The 14,142-nt window shown below is 49.4% G+C and overlaps 1 pseudogene; it reads right to left on the bottom strand.

The window, feature by feature from the left end:
- Nucleotides 1–5,339: 5,339 nt before the first annotated feature.
- The window catches only part of LOC132812466 (gastrula zinc finger protein XlCGF26.1-like), a 42,796-nt pseudogene continuing 33,993 nt past the window's right edge, over nucleotides 5,340–14,142 (bottom strand).

The following is a 14,142-nucleotide window of genomic DNA, read 5'->3' as shown; positions in this document are numbered from 1 at the left end:
GTACTGGGCCCGGGAGGTGAAAGGTGAGGCAGGTTGTGGGGGGGACGGAGGGGAAGGAATGTGGGGCCTGTCCTGTCATAGTCACATTGACCATGTTGTGTGTGAGCGGGTGTGAGACACAGTGAGAGAAACAAAGTGCACCATCTTTATTCCAATTCCCACCACCAGGAAGATAGGAAAACACCCGGGTGGCCAGTGACAAGCAGCGCCCTTCACATCAAAGGGCAATGCTGTGTGATCATCAGTGAAGTGGGAGGGCAGGGACTCAATCAAAATAGAGTTGGAGGGGGAAATGATGCACTCCACTCCCTGCGGCGCCCACCTCGCCCCTGAACAACTCCAGGGTGTTGGTGGACACCGCGTGCTCCTTCTCCAAGGACACCCGGGCTCTAACGTAACCCGCGGAAGAGTGGTAAGGCAGTCGGCCTTAACGACCCCTCCACGGCCCACCGCCAGGACCATCCCTCCAGACCCTCCCCCTCTCTGAGGATGAAAGATCAGTCCTCAGCAGAGGCCTCACCTTCATTCCCCTAAGCTCTAGGATTAACAAGTTCAACACGCGGCGAGACATCGAACAATTCTTCCGCCGCCTTCGCCTCCCGTGCCTACTTCTTCAAACCAAGATTCTCGCCCACCCTCTGACCACCCCTTCTTCCGCCTCCAACACAGCCCATCCACCTGGACACCCGTGCTGGCCTCTTACCGCCTTTGATCACTTCATAGCCAACTGCCGCCGCGCATTAACCGCCTCAACCTCTCCACCCCTCTCACCCCCTCCAACCTCTCACCTCTCGGAATGTGCAGCCCTCCACTCTCTCCGCTCCAATCCCAACCTCACCATCAAACCAGCAGACAAGGAGGTGCGGTAAGTAGTTTGGCGCACTGACCTTTACACTGCTGAGGCTAAACGCCAGCTCGCGGACACCTTCCTCCTACTGCCCCCCCTTGACCATGACCTCACCTCCCACCACCAAACCATCATCTCCCAGACCATGCAAAACCTCATCACCTCAGGGGATCTCCCATCCACCACCTCCAACATCAGTCCCACAACCCCGCACCTCCCGTTTCTACCTCCTGCCCAAAATCTACAAACCTGACTGCCCGGCCGACCCATTGCTCAACCTGCTCCTGCCCCACTGAACTCATCTCTGCATACCTCGACACAGTCCTGTCCCCCTTAGTCAAAAAACTCCCCACATACATTCGGGACACCACCCACACCCTCCACCTCCTCCATGATTTTCGCTTCCCCGGTCCCCAACGCCTTATCTTCACCATGGACCTCCATCCACCGCATCACAAAGGACTCAAAGCCCTCCGCATCTTGCTTTCCCCCTCCCCGCCAACCTACAGTACCCTTTCTACTGACACCCTCCTTCGACTGACTGAACTGGTCCTCACCCGAAACAACTTCTCTTTCCAATCCTCCCACTCCTCCAAACCAAAGGAGTAGCCATGGGCAACCGCATGGGCCCCAGCTATGCCACCATTTCGTAGGATATGAGGAACAGTCCATCTTCCACACTGCACTGACACCACCCTCAACTTTTCCTCCGCTACATTGATGACTGTATCGGCGCTGTTTCGTGCTCGCACGAGGAGGTTGAAACAGTTCATCCACTTTACCAACACCTTCCACCCTGACCTCAATTCAACTGGACAGTCTCAGACTCCTCCTTCCCTTCCTAGACCTTTCCATTTCTATCTCGGAACAACCGAATCAACACGGACATTTACTATAAACCAACTGACTCCCACAGCTACCTAGACTACACCTCCTCCCACCCTGCCCCCTGTAAAAACGCCATCCCATATTCCCAATTCGTTCGTCTCTCGCCGCATCTGCTCCCAGGAGAACCAGTTCCAATACCTTACAACCCAGATGCCTCCTTCTTCAAAGATCGCAATTTTCCCCCAGACGTGATCGACGATGCCCTCCACCGCATCTCCTTCCACTTCCCGCTCCTGCCCCTCCAACCGCCACCAGGACAGAAACCCCACTGGTTCTCACCTACCACCCCACCAACCTCCATATACAGCGTATCATCTGCCGTCATTTCCGCCACCTCTCCAAATGGACCCCACAACCAGGGATATATTTCCCCCTCCCCTATCAGTGTTCCCGAAAGACCACTCCCTCCGTGACTCGCTCATCATGTCCACACCCCCCACCAACCCAACCTCCACTCCTGGCACCTTTCCCTGCAACCACAGAAATGCAAAACTTGCGCCACACCTCCCCCCTCCTTCCCTCCCAGGCCCCAAGGGATCCTTCCATATCCAGCCACAAATTCACCTGCACCTCCACACACCTCATTTTTGCATCCGCTGCACCCGATGTGGCCTCCTCTATATTGGGGAGACAGCCCGCCTACTTGCGGAACGTTTCAGAGAACACCTCTGGGACACCCGGACCAACCAACCCAACCACCCCGTGGCTCAATACTTCAACTCCCCCTCCCACTCCACCAAGGACATGCAGGTCCTTGGACTCCTCCATCGCCAGAACCATAGCAACACTGTTGGGAGGAAGAGCGCCTCATCTTCCGCCTAGGAACCCTCCAACCACAAGGGATGAACTCAGATTTCTCCAGATTCTTCATTTTCCTTTCCCCTCCCCCCACCTTGTCTCAGTCAAATCCCTCGAACTCAGCACCGCCTTCCTAACCTGCAATTGTTCTTCCTGACCTCTCCGCCCCCACCCCACTCCGGCTTACCACCCTCACCTTGACCTCCTTCCACCAATCGCATCTCCAACGCCCCTCCCCCAGTCCCTCCTCCCTACCTTTATCTTAGCCTGCTGGACACACTTTCCTCATTCCTGAAGAAGGGCTTATGCCTGAAACATCGATTCTCCTGCTCTTTGGATGCTGCCTGACCTGCTGTGCTTTTCCAGCAACACACGTTTCAGCTCTGATCTCCAGCATCTGCAGTCATCACTTTCTCCTCGAAAGGAACCAGGTTAGTTGCACACAGGTGTTATCAATTCAAGAAGGAGTGAAAGTAGAAAAAGTCCCTGGGCTGGATGGGATTTATCCGAGGATTCTCTGGGAAGCTAGGGAGGAGATAGCAGAGCCTTTGGCTTTGATATTTGAGTCATCATTGTCTACGGTTTAGTATCTGAGGACTGGAGGATTGCAAATGTTGTGCCCTTGTTCAAGAAGGGCAGCAGAGATGACCCAGGTAATTATAGATCAGTGAGCCTTCCTTCTATTGTACGAAAGATTTTGGAAAGGATCATAAGAGATAAAATTATAATCATCTAGTAAGCAACAATTTAATTTCAGATAGTCAAACATGGTTTCGTCAAGGGCAGATCGTTTCTGACGAACTCATTGAGTTTTTTGAGAAGGTGTGACCAAGCATGCAGAAGAGGTAGAGCAGTTGACGTGGTATACTTGGACTTCAGTAAAGCGTTTGATAAGGTTCCACATGGTAGGCTGATGGAGAAAATGCAGAGGCATGGAATTGAGGGTGGTTTAGCAGTTTGGAGAGAAACTGGAAGGAGCATTGAGTGGTGGTTCGATGGAAAAAAATTCAGTCTGGTTGAGTCCAGTTACTCGTGGTGTTCCACAAGGATGTTTTGGGACCACTGCTGTTTGTCATTTTTATAACTGACTTAGATGAAGGCACAGGTGGATGGATTAGTAAATTTGCAGACGACACTAAAGTCGGGTGGCGTAACTGGACAGTTTGGAAGAATGTTTACAGATTGCAGGGATTTGGATAAACTGCACAATTGAGCTGAGAGGTGGCAAATGGAGTTCAATGCAGCTAAATGTGAGGAGGAATAACAGGATGACAGAGTAGTTGGTCAATGGAGAGATTCTTGGTAGTGTGAATGTGCGGAGGGATCTTGGAGTCCATGTGCATAAATCCATGAAAGTTGCAATCCAGGTATATAGTGCTGTTAAGAAGGCACACGGTGTGTCTTGGGTTTCATTGGTAGAGGGATTGAGTTCCACAACCGCAATATCATGCTGCAACTATACAAAACACTGGTGCAGCCATACTTGGAATATTGTGTACAGTTCTGGTCGCCCCATCATAGAAAGGATGTGGAAACATTGGAAAAGGTGCAGAGGAGATTTACCGATATTGCCTGGCCTGGAGGGAAGGTCTTATGAGGAAAAGGCTGAGACTTGGGTCTTTTTCTCATTGGAAAGGCGGCGGCTCAGGGGGATTTATGATAGGGACATAAAAGATGATCAGAGGATGAGAAGTTTAGACCGAGAAAGACGTTTTCCTAGGATGATGACGTTAGCTTGTACGAGAGGGCATAACACAAATTGAGGGGTGATGGATTTAAGACAGATGTCAGAGGCAAGGTCTTTACACAGAGAGTGGTAAGGGCATGGAATGCCCTACCTGCAAGGTAGTCAACTCAGCCACATTAGGGAGATTTAAACAATCCTTAGATAAGTGCATGGTTGATTTTGGGATAGTGTCGGGAATGAGCTGAGAATAGTTCACAGTCAGCGCAACATCAAGGGCCGAAGGCCTGTTCTGCGCTGGATGTTCTTTTTTCTATGTTCTAAACTTAGTGCAGGAAGCTGAAAGAATGAGCAGCTTTTAAAACAAAAACCTCTTGGAGCTCAAAGCTTTCAATGAGAGAGTTGAGCCCGATGGTAAGTTCAGGTAACCTTTATTCAACCCAACTTTGTTACAGCTTCAGATCCCCCCAGCAAAAGAGGCAGAGAAAAAGTAGTTGCTTTTTCGAACAGCTCAAGGTGAAAGTGCACACACCACACCTACCCCTGTCCTGTCCCCCCGACTCTCCACCCCCCCCCCCCTCACTGTCTTTACTATTGGTCAGCACCAACTTATCCCTTTGTATTTGGATCCTTGGTACAGCCGTAACCCGGAGGAAGTATTGCCTCACTCAGCAATTTCAACCCATACCCTGTCTGCAAGTAAGTTTCTCCCCGCTCCTTTGCCAGGAAGGGGCAGTGTAGAGTCAACCAGACTGCTGTGGGTCTGGAGTCACGTGTAGGCCAGACCGGTAAAGGATGCAGCTGGAACGACTTGAGTGTATCCTTTCCCACAATGGTGGTTCCCTTCCCTAACAAGGGAGAGAGGGAATCAGATGGGGGCTTTCTCCCCCTACCACCCCCTCCCTGAAACGGTCTCATCGTTAGATTCCGAATTCCACATTTCTGACCGAATACCAATTCTGCCATCTGTCGTGGCGGGATTCAAACCCGGGAGTCCCCGGAACCGGGTTCATATTCCAATCGATAATGGGACTCGCCCGTCACTCCTTCAATCCCCCTGCGATGGCACATGAACTCGCTGGTGGCTCCGTAGGTGGGAGCGGCGGGTGAAACCCTTCCCACAGCGAAAGCAGGTGTAAGGTCTCTCCCGGTGTGGACCCTCGGTGGGTCAGCAGGTTGGAGGAATAACTGAAGCCCTTCCCACACTGAGAGCAGATGTACGGCCTCTCCTCGGTGTGGACCCGCTGGTGCTTCAGAAGGGAGGAGAATGTGCTGACGGCCTTCCCGCACTCGGGGCAGCTGAAGGGCCTCTCCCCGGTATGGACCCGCTGGTGGCTCCGCAGGATGGAGGAGCAGGTGAAGCCCTTCCCGCACTTAGAGCAGGTGAACGGCCTCTCCCCGGTGTGGACACGCTGGTGGGTCAGCAGGGTGGAGTTGTTGGTAAAAGCCTTCTCGCACTCGGGGCAGCTGAAGGGCCTCTCCCCCGTGTGGACCCGCTGGTGGCTCCGCAGGTGGGAGGAGCAGGTGAAGCCCTTCCCACACTGAGAGCAGGTGAACGGCCTCTCCCCCGTGTGGACACGCTGGTGGGTCAGCAGAGTGTAGGAATTGCTGAAGGCCTTCCCGCACTGAGAGCAGATGTACGGCCTCTCCCCAGTGTGGATCTGCTGGTGCCTCATCAGGGTGGAGTTGTTGGTAAAAGCCTTCCCACACTCTGGGCAGCTGAAGGGCCTCTCCCCGGTGTGGACACGCCGGTGGCTCCGCAGGGTGGAGGAATAGCTGAAGGCCTTCCCACACTCAGGGCAGCTGAAGGCCTTTCCCCCGTGTGGATCCGCTGGTGCCTCAGCAGGGTGGAGTTGTTGGTAAAAGCCTGCCCGCACTCTGGGCAGCTGAACGGCCTCTCTCCTGTGTGGACCCGCTGGTGGGCCAACAGGGCGGAGAAAAACACGAAGGCCTTCCCGCACTCGGGGCAGCTGAAGGGTCTTTCCCCCGTGTGGTCCTGCTGGTGGGCCAGCAGGTGGGAGGAATGTCTGAAGGCCTTCCCACAGTCGGTGCAGGGGAATGGCCTCTCCCCGGTGTGACTGCGCCGATGAGTCTCCAGGGCAGACGGGACACGGAAGCCTTTCCCACAGTCCCCACACTTCCACGGTTTCTCCACAGGGCGGGATTCCTCGGGTTTCTCCATGGCCAAAGCTTCAGCTGCACACAAACACGTGTAGAGCCCCTCCCTGCCGTGAAATCCCCTTTCCAGGCCTTTTTTAAGCTGTTTCAGGCTCCACACACAGTGCACTGCCACAGTGGGGTCTCTCGTCCAGTCCCACTGATGCTGAAAACATACTCAGACAGGAACCAAAAAGCTTTGATTCCTCTCTCAGAAATCACGGCGAAAATCTTTGCTGGCCCCAGTGGACTGAGTGACTGTTAGACATTGACATCAAAGTGAGGACCGGAGATGCTGGAGAGTCAGTCAAAAAATGTGGCGCTGGAAAGTCACAGCGGAGTCAGGCAGCATCCGAGGAGCAGGAGGGTCAATGTTTCGGTTATAAGCCCTTCATCTGTTGATTTTAAAACTTCCCTCTTCAAATCTTCAAAAATTCTGTCAGAATAGATTACAAAAGTCATCACTGTCAGTGCAGGGTAGAAATTCTGAACAAGCAATTCTACTTTTTGCAGAACATTCTTTTCTTTTGTTATTCCACAAAATTTAAAGCACATCCCACTCTCCCTCCCCCTCTGTTCTCACTCCACTCTAACTAATTCCCCTGAAGGTGCTGATTCAGGATCTTACAGGGACAGAAAAAGCAAAAATGTCAAGACTGACATCTCTCTGAACTTTGGATACCTCCACCTGAAGTTAATATCTTTCCCAACACTGGGGTCCTGCTGAGAGTGAGCAGGTCTGATTTTGGGAAGCAAATAAAAAAGTGTGCCAATTCAGGGTGAACCTGCCTCGCAGCTTCTTGAGCAAGGACCAGACACAAGATGGTTAATGTCCCCAGGAAGGTGGGAGCAAAATGAGACGTCAAGGCATTAACGCCGACATTAGAGAGAAAGTGAACCTATTGACGTGGCAAAAGTTAGTGGAAAGCCAGAGTCATAGAGATGTACAGCACAGAAACAGACCCTTCTGTCCAACACGCCTGTACTGACCAGATATCCTAAATCAATCTAGTCCCATTTGCTGGTATGTGGCCCATAGCTGGGATCATCCCCACCCTGTCCTGAGACCTTGATGCCTCCAAGCTGACCCTCAAAGGTTCAGTTTGTCCCTCCATTCTTTCCCAGTTGTCTTTTGTAGGTTTTGAAAACTTCCCCAATCCTCTGAGTATAGGATTTGGGAAGTTATGTTGTGGCTGTACAGGACATTGGTTAGGCCACATTTGGAATATTGTGTGCAATTCTGGTTTCCTTAGTATCGGTAAGATGTTGGGAAACATCAAAGTGTTCAGAAAAAAATTTACAAGGATGTTGCCAGGGTTGGAGGATGTGATCGATAGGGAGGCAAGGGCTGTTTCCCCTCAGCGTTGGAGGCTAAGGAGTAACCTATAAAATCATGAAGGGCATGGATAGGATAAATAGACAAAGCCTTATCCAGGGGAGGGGGTCGGGGAGAAAAGAGTCCAGAACTAGAGGGCATATGTTTAGAGTGAGGGGAAAAGATACAAATGAGATCTGAGGTGAAACCTTTTCACACAGAGGGTATTACGTGTATGGAATGAGCTGCCAGAGGAAATGGTGGAGGCCAGTACAATTGCAACATTTAAAAGACATCTGGACAGGTGTATGAATAGGAAGGGTTTGAAGGGATATGGGCCAAATGCTGGCAGTTGGGATTAGATTGGGTTGGGATATCTGGTTGGCATGAACGGGTTGAACCGAAGGGTCTGTTTCTAAGCTGTACATCTCCATGACTAGTTGGACCACTTCCCGCTCCTCCGCCCTTGAGCCCCAGTTTTCTCATTTTCCCTCCCCCCACCTTGTCTCAGTCCCAACACTCGAACTCAGCACCACCTTCCCAACCTGCAATCTTCTTCCTGACCTCTCCACCCCCACCCCCCGCTCCCACTCCGGCCTATCACCTTCACCTTAACATCCTTCCACCTATCGCATTTCCAACGTCCCTCCCCCAAGTCCCTCCTCCCTTCCTTTTATCTTAGCCTGCTTGGCACACTTTCCTCATTCCTGAAGAAGGGCTCATGCCCGAAACATGGATTCTCCTGATCCTTGGATGCTGCCTGACCTGCTGCGCTTTTCCAGCAACACATTTTCAGCTCTGATCTCCAGCATCTGCAGTCCTCGCTTTCTCCTCTTGCTAATATACCACTTGCCTTGCTGATTGCTTGCTATACCTGTCTGACAAATGACAGTGACTTGTGTAGAAGGATGCTGAGGCCTCTTTGTCCATCCACACATCATTCCTGATAAAGGGCTCATGTCCAAAATGTCAACTCTCCTGCTCCTCGGATGCTGCCTAACCTACCGTGCTCTTCCAGTACCACAATGTTTGACCCTGATCTCCAGCATCTGCAGTTCTCACTTTCTCCACATTCAAATACATCTCCATTTAAACAATGCACTTCCTTTCTGCGTTTTTTTTTCCACAGCCAAGGGTATAACTTCATATTGTGGTACTGCATTTGCCATTGTGGTCTTCTCTATATCGGAGAGCGAGTGCAAACTTGGGGAACGATTCGCTGAGCATGGCAGCTGTGCCCACAGAGGGTGACCAGACCTCTCAGTAACCACCCATTCTAATTTCCTTCCCACTCCCTTTCTGACATGACCATCTTTGGCCTCCTCCATTGCCACAACAAATCTAACCGCAAATTGGAGGGACAACACCTCATCTTCCGGGCAGCCTGCAGCCCGAAGGACTCAACGTTGAGTTTTCCAATTTCAAAAAACCTCCCTCTCCATTCCCTGACTCCATTCCCATCCCCGCCCTCCTCCCTGCCACCAACAAGATTCATTCCTCCGATTGACCAACCAGGTCGTACCCTCTAACTGTCTTGACCTTTTCCCACTTCACCCCCACCCCCTTTTCTCTGCAGCTTCTGCACCCAGCCCCTGCCCTGAAGAAGGGTTACAACCGACTCGTCGACTTCTCCACCATCTGATGCCTCCTGCCTAACTATTTTGCCAATTGAGATACAGACCTGGATCAACGTTTCCGGAGTCTGTCCCTACCGAATTCACTCTTTCCTTTCAGTTGCTGCAAGTCAACAATTGAACTACAGAATGAAAAGAAATGAAAAAGGGGGCGAGATAAGAGAGTGCCGGACTCACAGATCTGGGACAGAGGAAGGAATGTGCAGTCTGGGTAAAGCTCTATCTTTATTCAGAGAGAGAGGATCAGGAGTCGCAGCTTGAGAAATTCAGAGTCCAACTTCCGCATCAGACAATGGGCTGACTCTGATTGGCAGGAAGACCAGTCTCCTTCCAGTCCTCCAATGTTGCCTATTGGTCAATCAAAAGAAGGTCTCGCGCCTTTTTTGCGTACAGCGATGAGCATGCTCAGTGTTTTGCTGACACTGGTAAGCATGCGCAGTATGCTCTCTGGGGATGTTGGTGTTCCTGACAGATTTTTAGTGTCCAAATGCCAACGGGGTGAAAAGATAGAGCCACATTTTTTTTCCCTGCGGCTCGATATTTTATTCCTTTTGCATTTTGTCTGGCTGCTCAACTTTTGTATGTCTTTTCCCCTTGTTGTGGGGGCAAGGCACCGAGACCAGAACTGGAGGGCACAGGTTTAGGGTGAGAGGGGTAAAATTTCTGAGGGTCCGAAGGGGCAATCCTTTCGCACAGAGGGTGGTATGTGTATGGAATGAGCTGCCAGAGGAAGTGGTGGAGGCTGGTACAATTACAGTATTTAAAATGCATCTGAATGCGGATATGGATAGGAAAGATTCAGAGGGGTAAGGGGCGACATGCTGACAAATGGATCACTAGATTAATTAGGACATCTGGTCAGCGTGGACCGCAGGGTCTGTTTCTGTGCTCTACAACTCTGAGTCTATCTTTAGATAGTATGGAAAATAAAGAGCATGAAAGCATGGGAAGGGTTAGAGCATGGAGACTACTGCCAATTTGTTGCAAAGGATAGTGGAAAGCTCTTATACCAATTAGCAGAGTAAGGTTGAGGCTGAAAGGTCACTATGGCAAGATGAGGTAACAGTCAGTAAAGTTAGCCTCACCTGCTAAATATGATTGACAGGACGGGAACAATAAATATTTGGGACATGACATTAAATATCTAATTAATAATGAGTAGAGTCACCCTGCTTGAGACTATTGATAATAAATATCTAATCATGACATTAGGAAAATATTAAGTAGGGTCTGGAATGCAAGACCGTTGTTGCAAAAGCTGACATTAAATCTCCAACTGTGACATTAGAATAACATTAAGTAGAATGTAGGAAAAACTGTGAGGGCACAAATAAAGAGATAATGGGAACTAACATCACTGGTTATTGTGTAGCTAGCGTGAGGAACTTTTGATTAATATAGTTGGACATGCTGATAAGCTAACAAACACACTGCTCAGCTGGAGAAAACACTGCCTCCTCTGTCCAGGAATAAACGCTGGAAAGGTTGTATTGTTCCTAGGGAGGAGGATGGTCTCCGGCTACACTCTGATATCTATCAGCTAGTAAATGGGGCAGAACTATGGAATTTAATTTCCAGGCATTCTGCGAAATTTAATAAGAGAAGGAAGGAAGTAATAAATAGTAAATCCCTACAGAGTGCTGAGGAACAAAGGGTACTTGCTGTCCAAGTTCAGAAATCCCTGAAGGTATCAGTATAGGTCAAACTGATTGAACAGCCTGCAGGTTGTGCATTTTTTGAGAAAAATAGAATGTATCTGCAAATACAAATTCACCCCCATGGATGTACGTGTTTATGTGTGTGAATGAGACAGAGTAAAGTCTATTGCGTGCTGTATATCCCGATGTCTACTTGATAACAGATGCTTTAATTCTGCTGGCGTAAATATTTTTATAAATCATAGCTGTTATAAATCATAAATCCCAGCTAGGACTACACTGTGTGTCTGGATGGTTGACAGGCTGGGGATTGTGGCTTGGGTCTTAATTGACTGAATGTTTTATTGTTCCAGAAGGTGTAGGGCTGGGGGGTCAAAGCTTCAGCAGAAATCCAGCAGAGCAGAACAGACCAATATCTTACTCTGTGGGTACAGGGACATCAGAGGACAGAGAAATCAGGACCTGAATTCAAGCTAACACCAGACTTCCCTGTGATCAGTGCTTTGATGAGCAGCGCCAAGCCTCTACCTTCACCTCGCTTCCCATTTGACTATCACCTTGATATTCAGGATCCAATCCTTGTCATCCTGAAGCCATGCCTCTGTAAGGAGTCTCAGATCATAATTATTCTCTTCAATGTGTGCAGTCAATTTTGTTACAATGCACCACACATTCAGAAACATCGTTTTTAGTTTCAAGTTTTGTGATCTTCAGAATCCGGTTTTGATTGCTGGTACATTTACTCACCTTATCCCTTTCTATCGTTCTGATGTTCATTTTCCACATCACTATATTGCTCGCTGGCCTTGATTTGGATTGGTCATGCTAAATTGTCCATAATGTACAGGCATGTGAAGGTTAGGTGGGGTAGCCATGGGAAATGCAGTGTTATAGTTTCATAGTAAAAGAAGTAGTAGTTGGCCATTTGGCCCATCGAACCTGCTCCACCGTTCATGATGATCATGGCTGATATATGCGTCATCTGAGATCCTCCTCCTCCCTGCATTGTCCCAACTACCCTTAATTCCCATACCAAGCAAATACCCATCCAACTGTGTTTTGAATATTCTTAATGAAGATGCCTCTACTGCTTCCTTGGGCAGGGAATTCCATGGATTGACTACTCTCTGGGAAAAGCAGTTCCTCCTCATCTCTGTCCTAAATCTACTCTCCTCAACTCAAGGCCTGGTCTCATCCTGGGTAGGGTAGGGCTTCATCCCCACAGTGCAATAAATTCCCACTTTCCACCAAACTCCCAGATGTACTCACTCACTCAGTTGCTGTCTCACAAACGAAATACTTCATTGTAACTTCTTTTGCTCCCAGTAAGTGCAACCCATCTTGGAAAGCTGCTCTGAAAGTCCAACCACACTTCTGCATTCACCAGAGACAATTCCAGGATAACAGCACAGAAACAGACCCTCCAGCCAAACACGTACATGCTGACCAAATATCCTAAATTAACCTGGTCTCATTTGCCCAGATATCCCTCTAATCTCTTCCTATTCATGTACCCATCAAGATGGGTTTTAAACGTTGTACCTGTTCCAGCCTCCACCACTTCCTCTGGCAGTTCGTTCCATACATGCACCACCCTCTGTGTGAAAAGGTTGTCCCTCATGTCCCTTTCCCCACTCACCTAAAATCTATGCCACTTTAGTTCTGGACTCTCCTACCCTGGGGAAAGACCTCACCCCTTATAAAGGTTAAACCTCAGTGTCCGCTGTCCAGAAAGTGAGACCTGCAGATGCTGGAATCAGAGTCTAAAAGTGTGGGGCTGAAAAAGCACAGCAGAACAGGCAGTATCGGAGGAGTGGGAGAGTCGACATTTCAGGCCCGAGCCCTTCATCAGGAATGATGCATGGATGTACAAAGGGGCCTCAGCGTCCTTCTCCACCAGTCATCAGACAAATGCACAAGCAATCAGCAAGGCAAGTGGTATATTCGGAAGATGAACTGGGATTAGCAGTGGGGATGTCATCCTGCAGTTAGGGGGTCATTGAATATATCCAAGGCTGAGTTCATCTGTTTTTTGAACAACAGTGTGTGGATTTTTATGTTGTGTGGATGAGGTGATTTTTTTTTGTTGACAGTGGTTTATGTGTTGGATGCAGGTACAATAACCACGTTTAAAGTGGAAGGCAAGAAAGTTTTAAGACCACGACAGAACAGTTAGTTAGACAGCACAGAAATGGACCCTTCAGCCCTACTATTCCATGCTGACTATGTTTCAGTGCCACTTGCCAATGTTTGGCCCATATCCCCCCGCACCTTCCCTATTCATGTACTTATCCAAATGTCTTTTAAAGGTTGCATCTGTACGTGCATCCACCACTTCCTCTGGACATTCATTCCATACATGAACCACTCTCTGTTTATGAAAACCTTTTCCAGATTCTGTCCACTTCATGGATTCATTTCCCTTTCCGTTCGGTTGGTGCAAGTCAAAAATTGAAGCCCAGAATGAAAAAAAAAATGAAAAAGGAGTTGAGAAGAGAGTGGTGTACTGACGGAGTAAGGAGGTTGCAGTCTGGAACAAACTCAATCTTCATTCAGAGAGAGGAGCAGCACCTTCCTAAGCTCGTGTTCCAGCTTCTGCATTCAGACAACAGGAAGGCTCTGATTGGCAGGAGGACCTATATCCTTCCGGTCCTCCAGGACTTCCGATTGGCCCACCCAAAGAAAGTCGCGATGCGTGCGGCGAGGAGCACGCGCAGTATGCTCTCTGGTGATGCTGCTGTTACTGACAGAATTTGTGTCCAAATGCCAAGAGAAGTAAAAAAAGGGGAGATCCACCCTTTCTTCCCCCCTGTGATATTTACCTTTCCTACACGCCCCATGACTTTATAAATCGAAATAAGGTCACCAGTCAACTTGTGGTCGTCGATAGGGCGACTAGAAGTGTACTCAGAACTCTACACATGGTCTCACCAAGATCCTGTACAACCTCAATGTGATGTCCCAATTCCTACACTGAACGGTGTGAACAATGAAGGCAAGTGTGCCAAACGCCCCCTTCACCACCCTGTCCAGCAATGATGCAACTTTCAAAGAACTACGTCCCCGATTTGGAGATGCCGGTGTTGGACTGGGGTGTACGAAGTTAAAATTCACACCACCATTGTCCCCCCCAGTCTTTCTCTCACCCCACCCTTTGCCCC

The sequence above is a fragment of the Hemiscyllium ocellatum genome, unplaced genomic scaffold (genome assembly GCF_020745735.1).
Source record: "Hemiscyllium ocellatum isolate sHemOce1 unplaced genomic scaffold, sHemOce1.pat.X.cur. scaffold_2738_pat_ctg1, whole genome shotgun sequence".
Lineage (NCBI taxonomy): Eukaryota > Metazoa > Chordata > Chondrichthyes > Orectolobiformes > Hemiscylliidae > Hemiscyllium > Hemiscyllium ocellatum.
The sequence above is the reverse complement of the archived record's forward strand: the minus strand, read 5'-3'. Positions and strand labels throughout refer to the sequence as shown.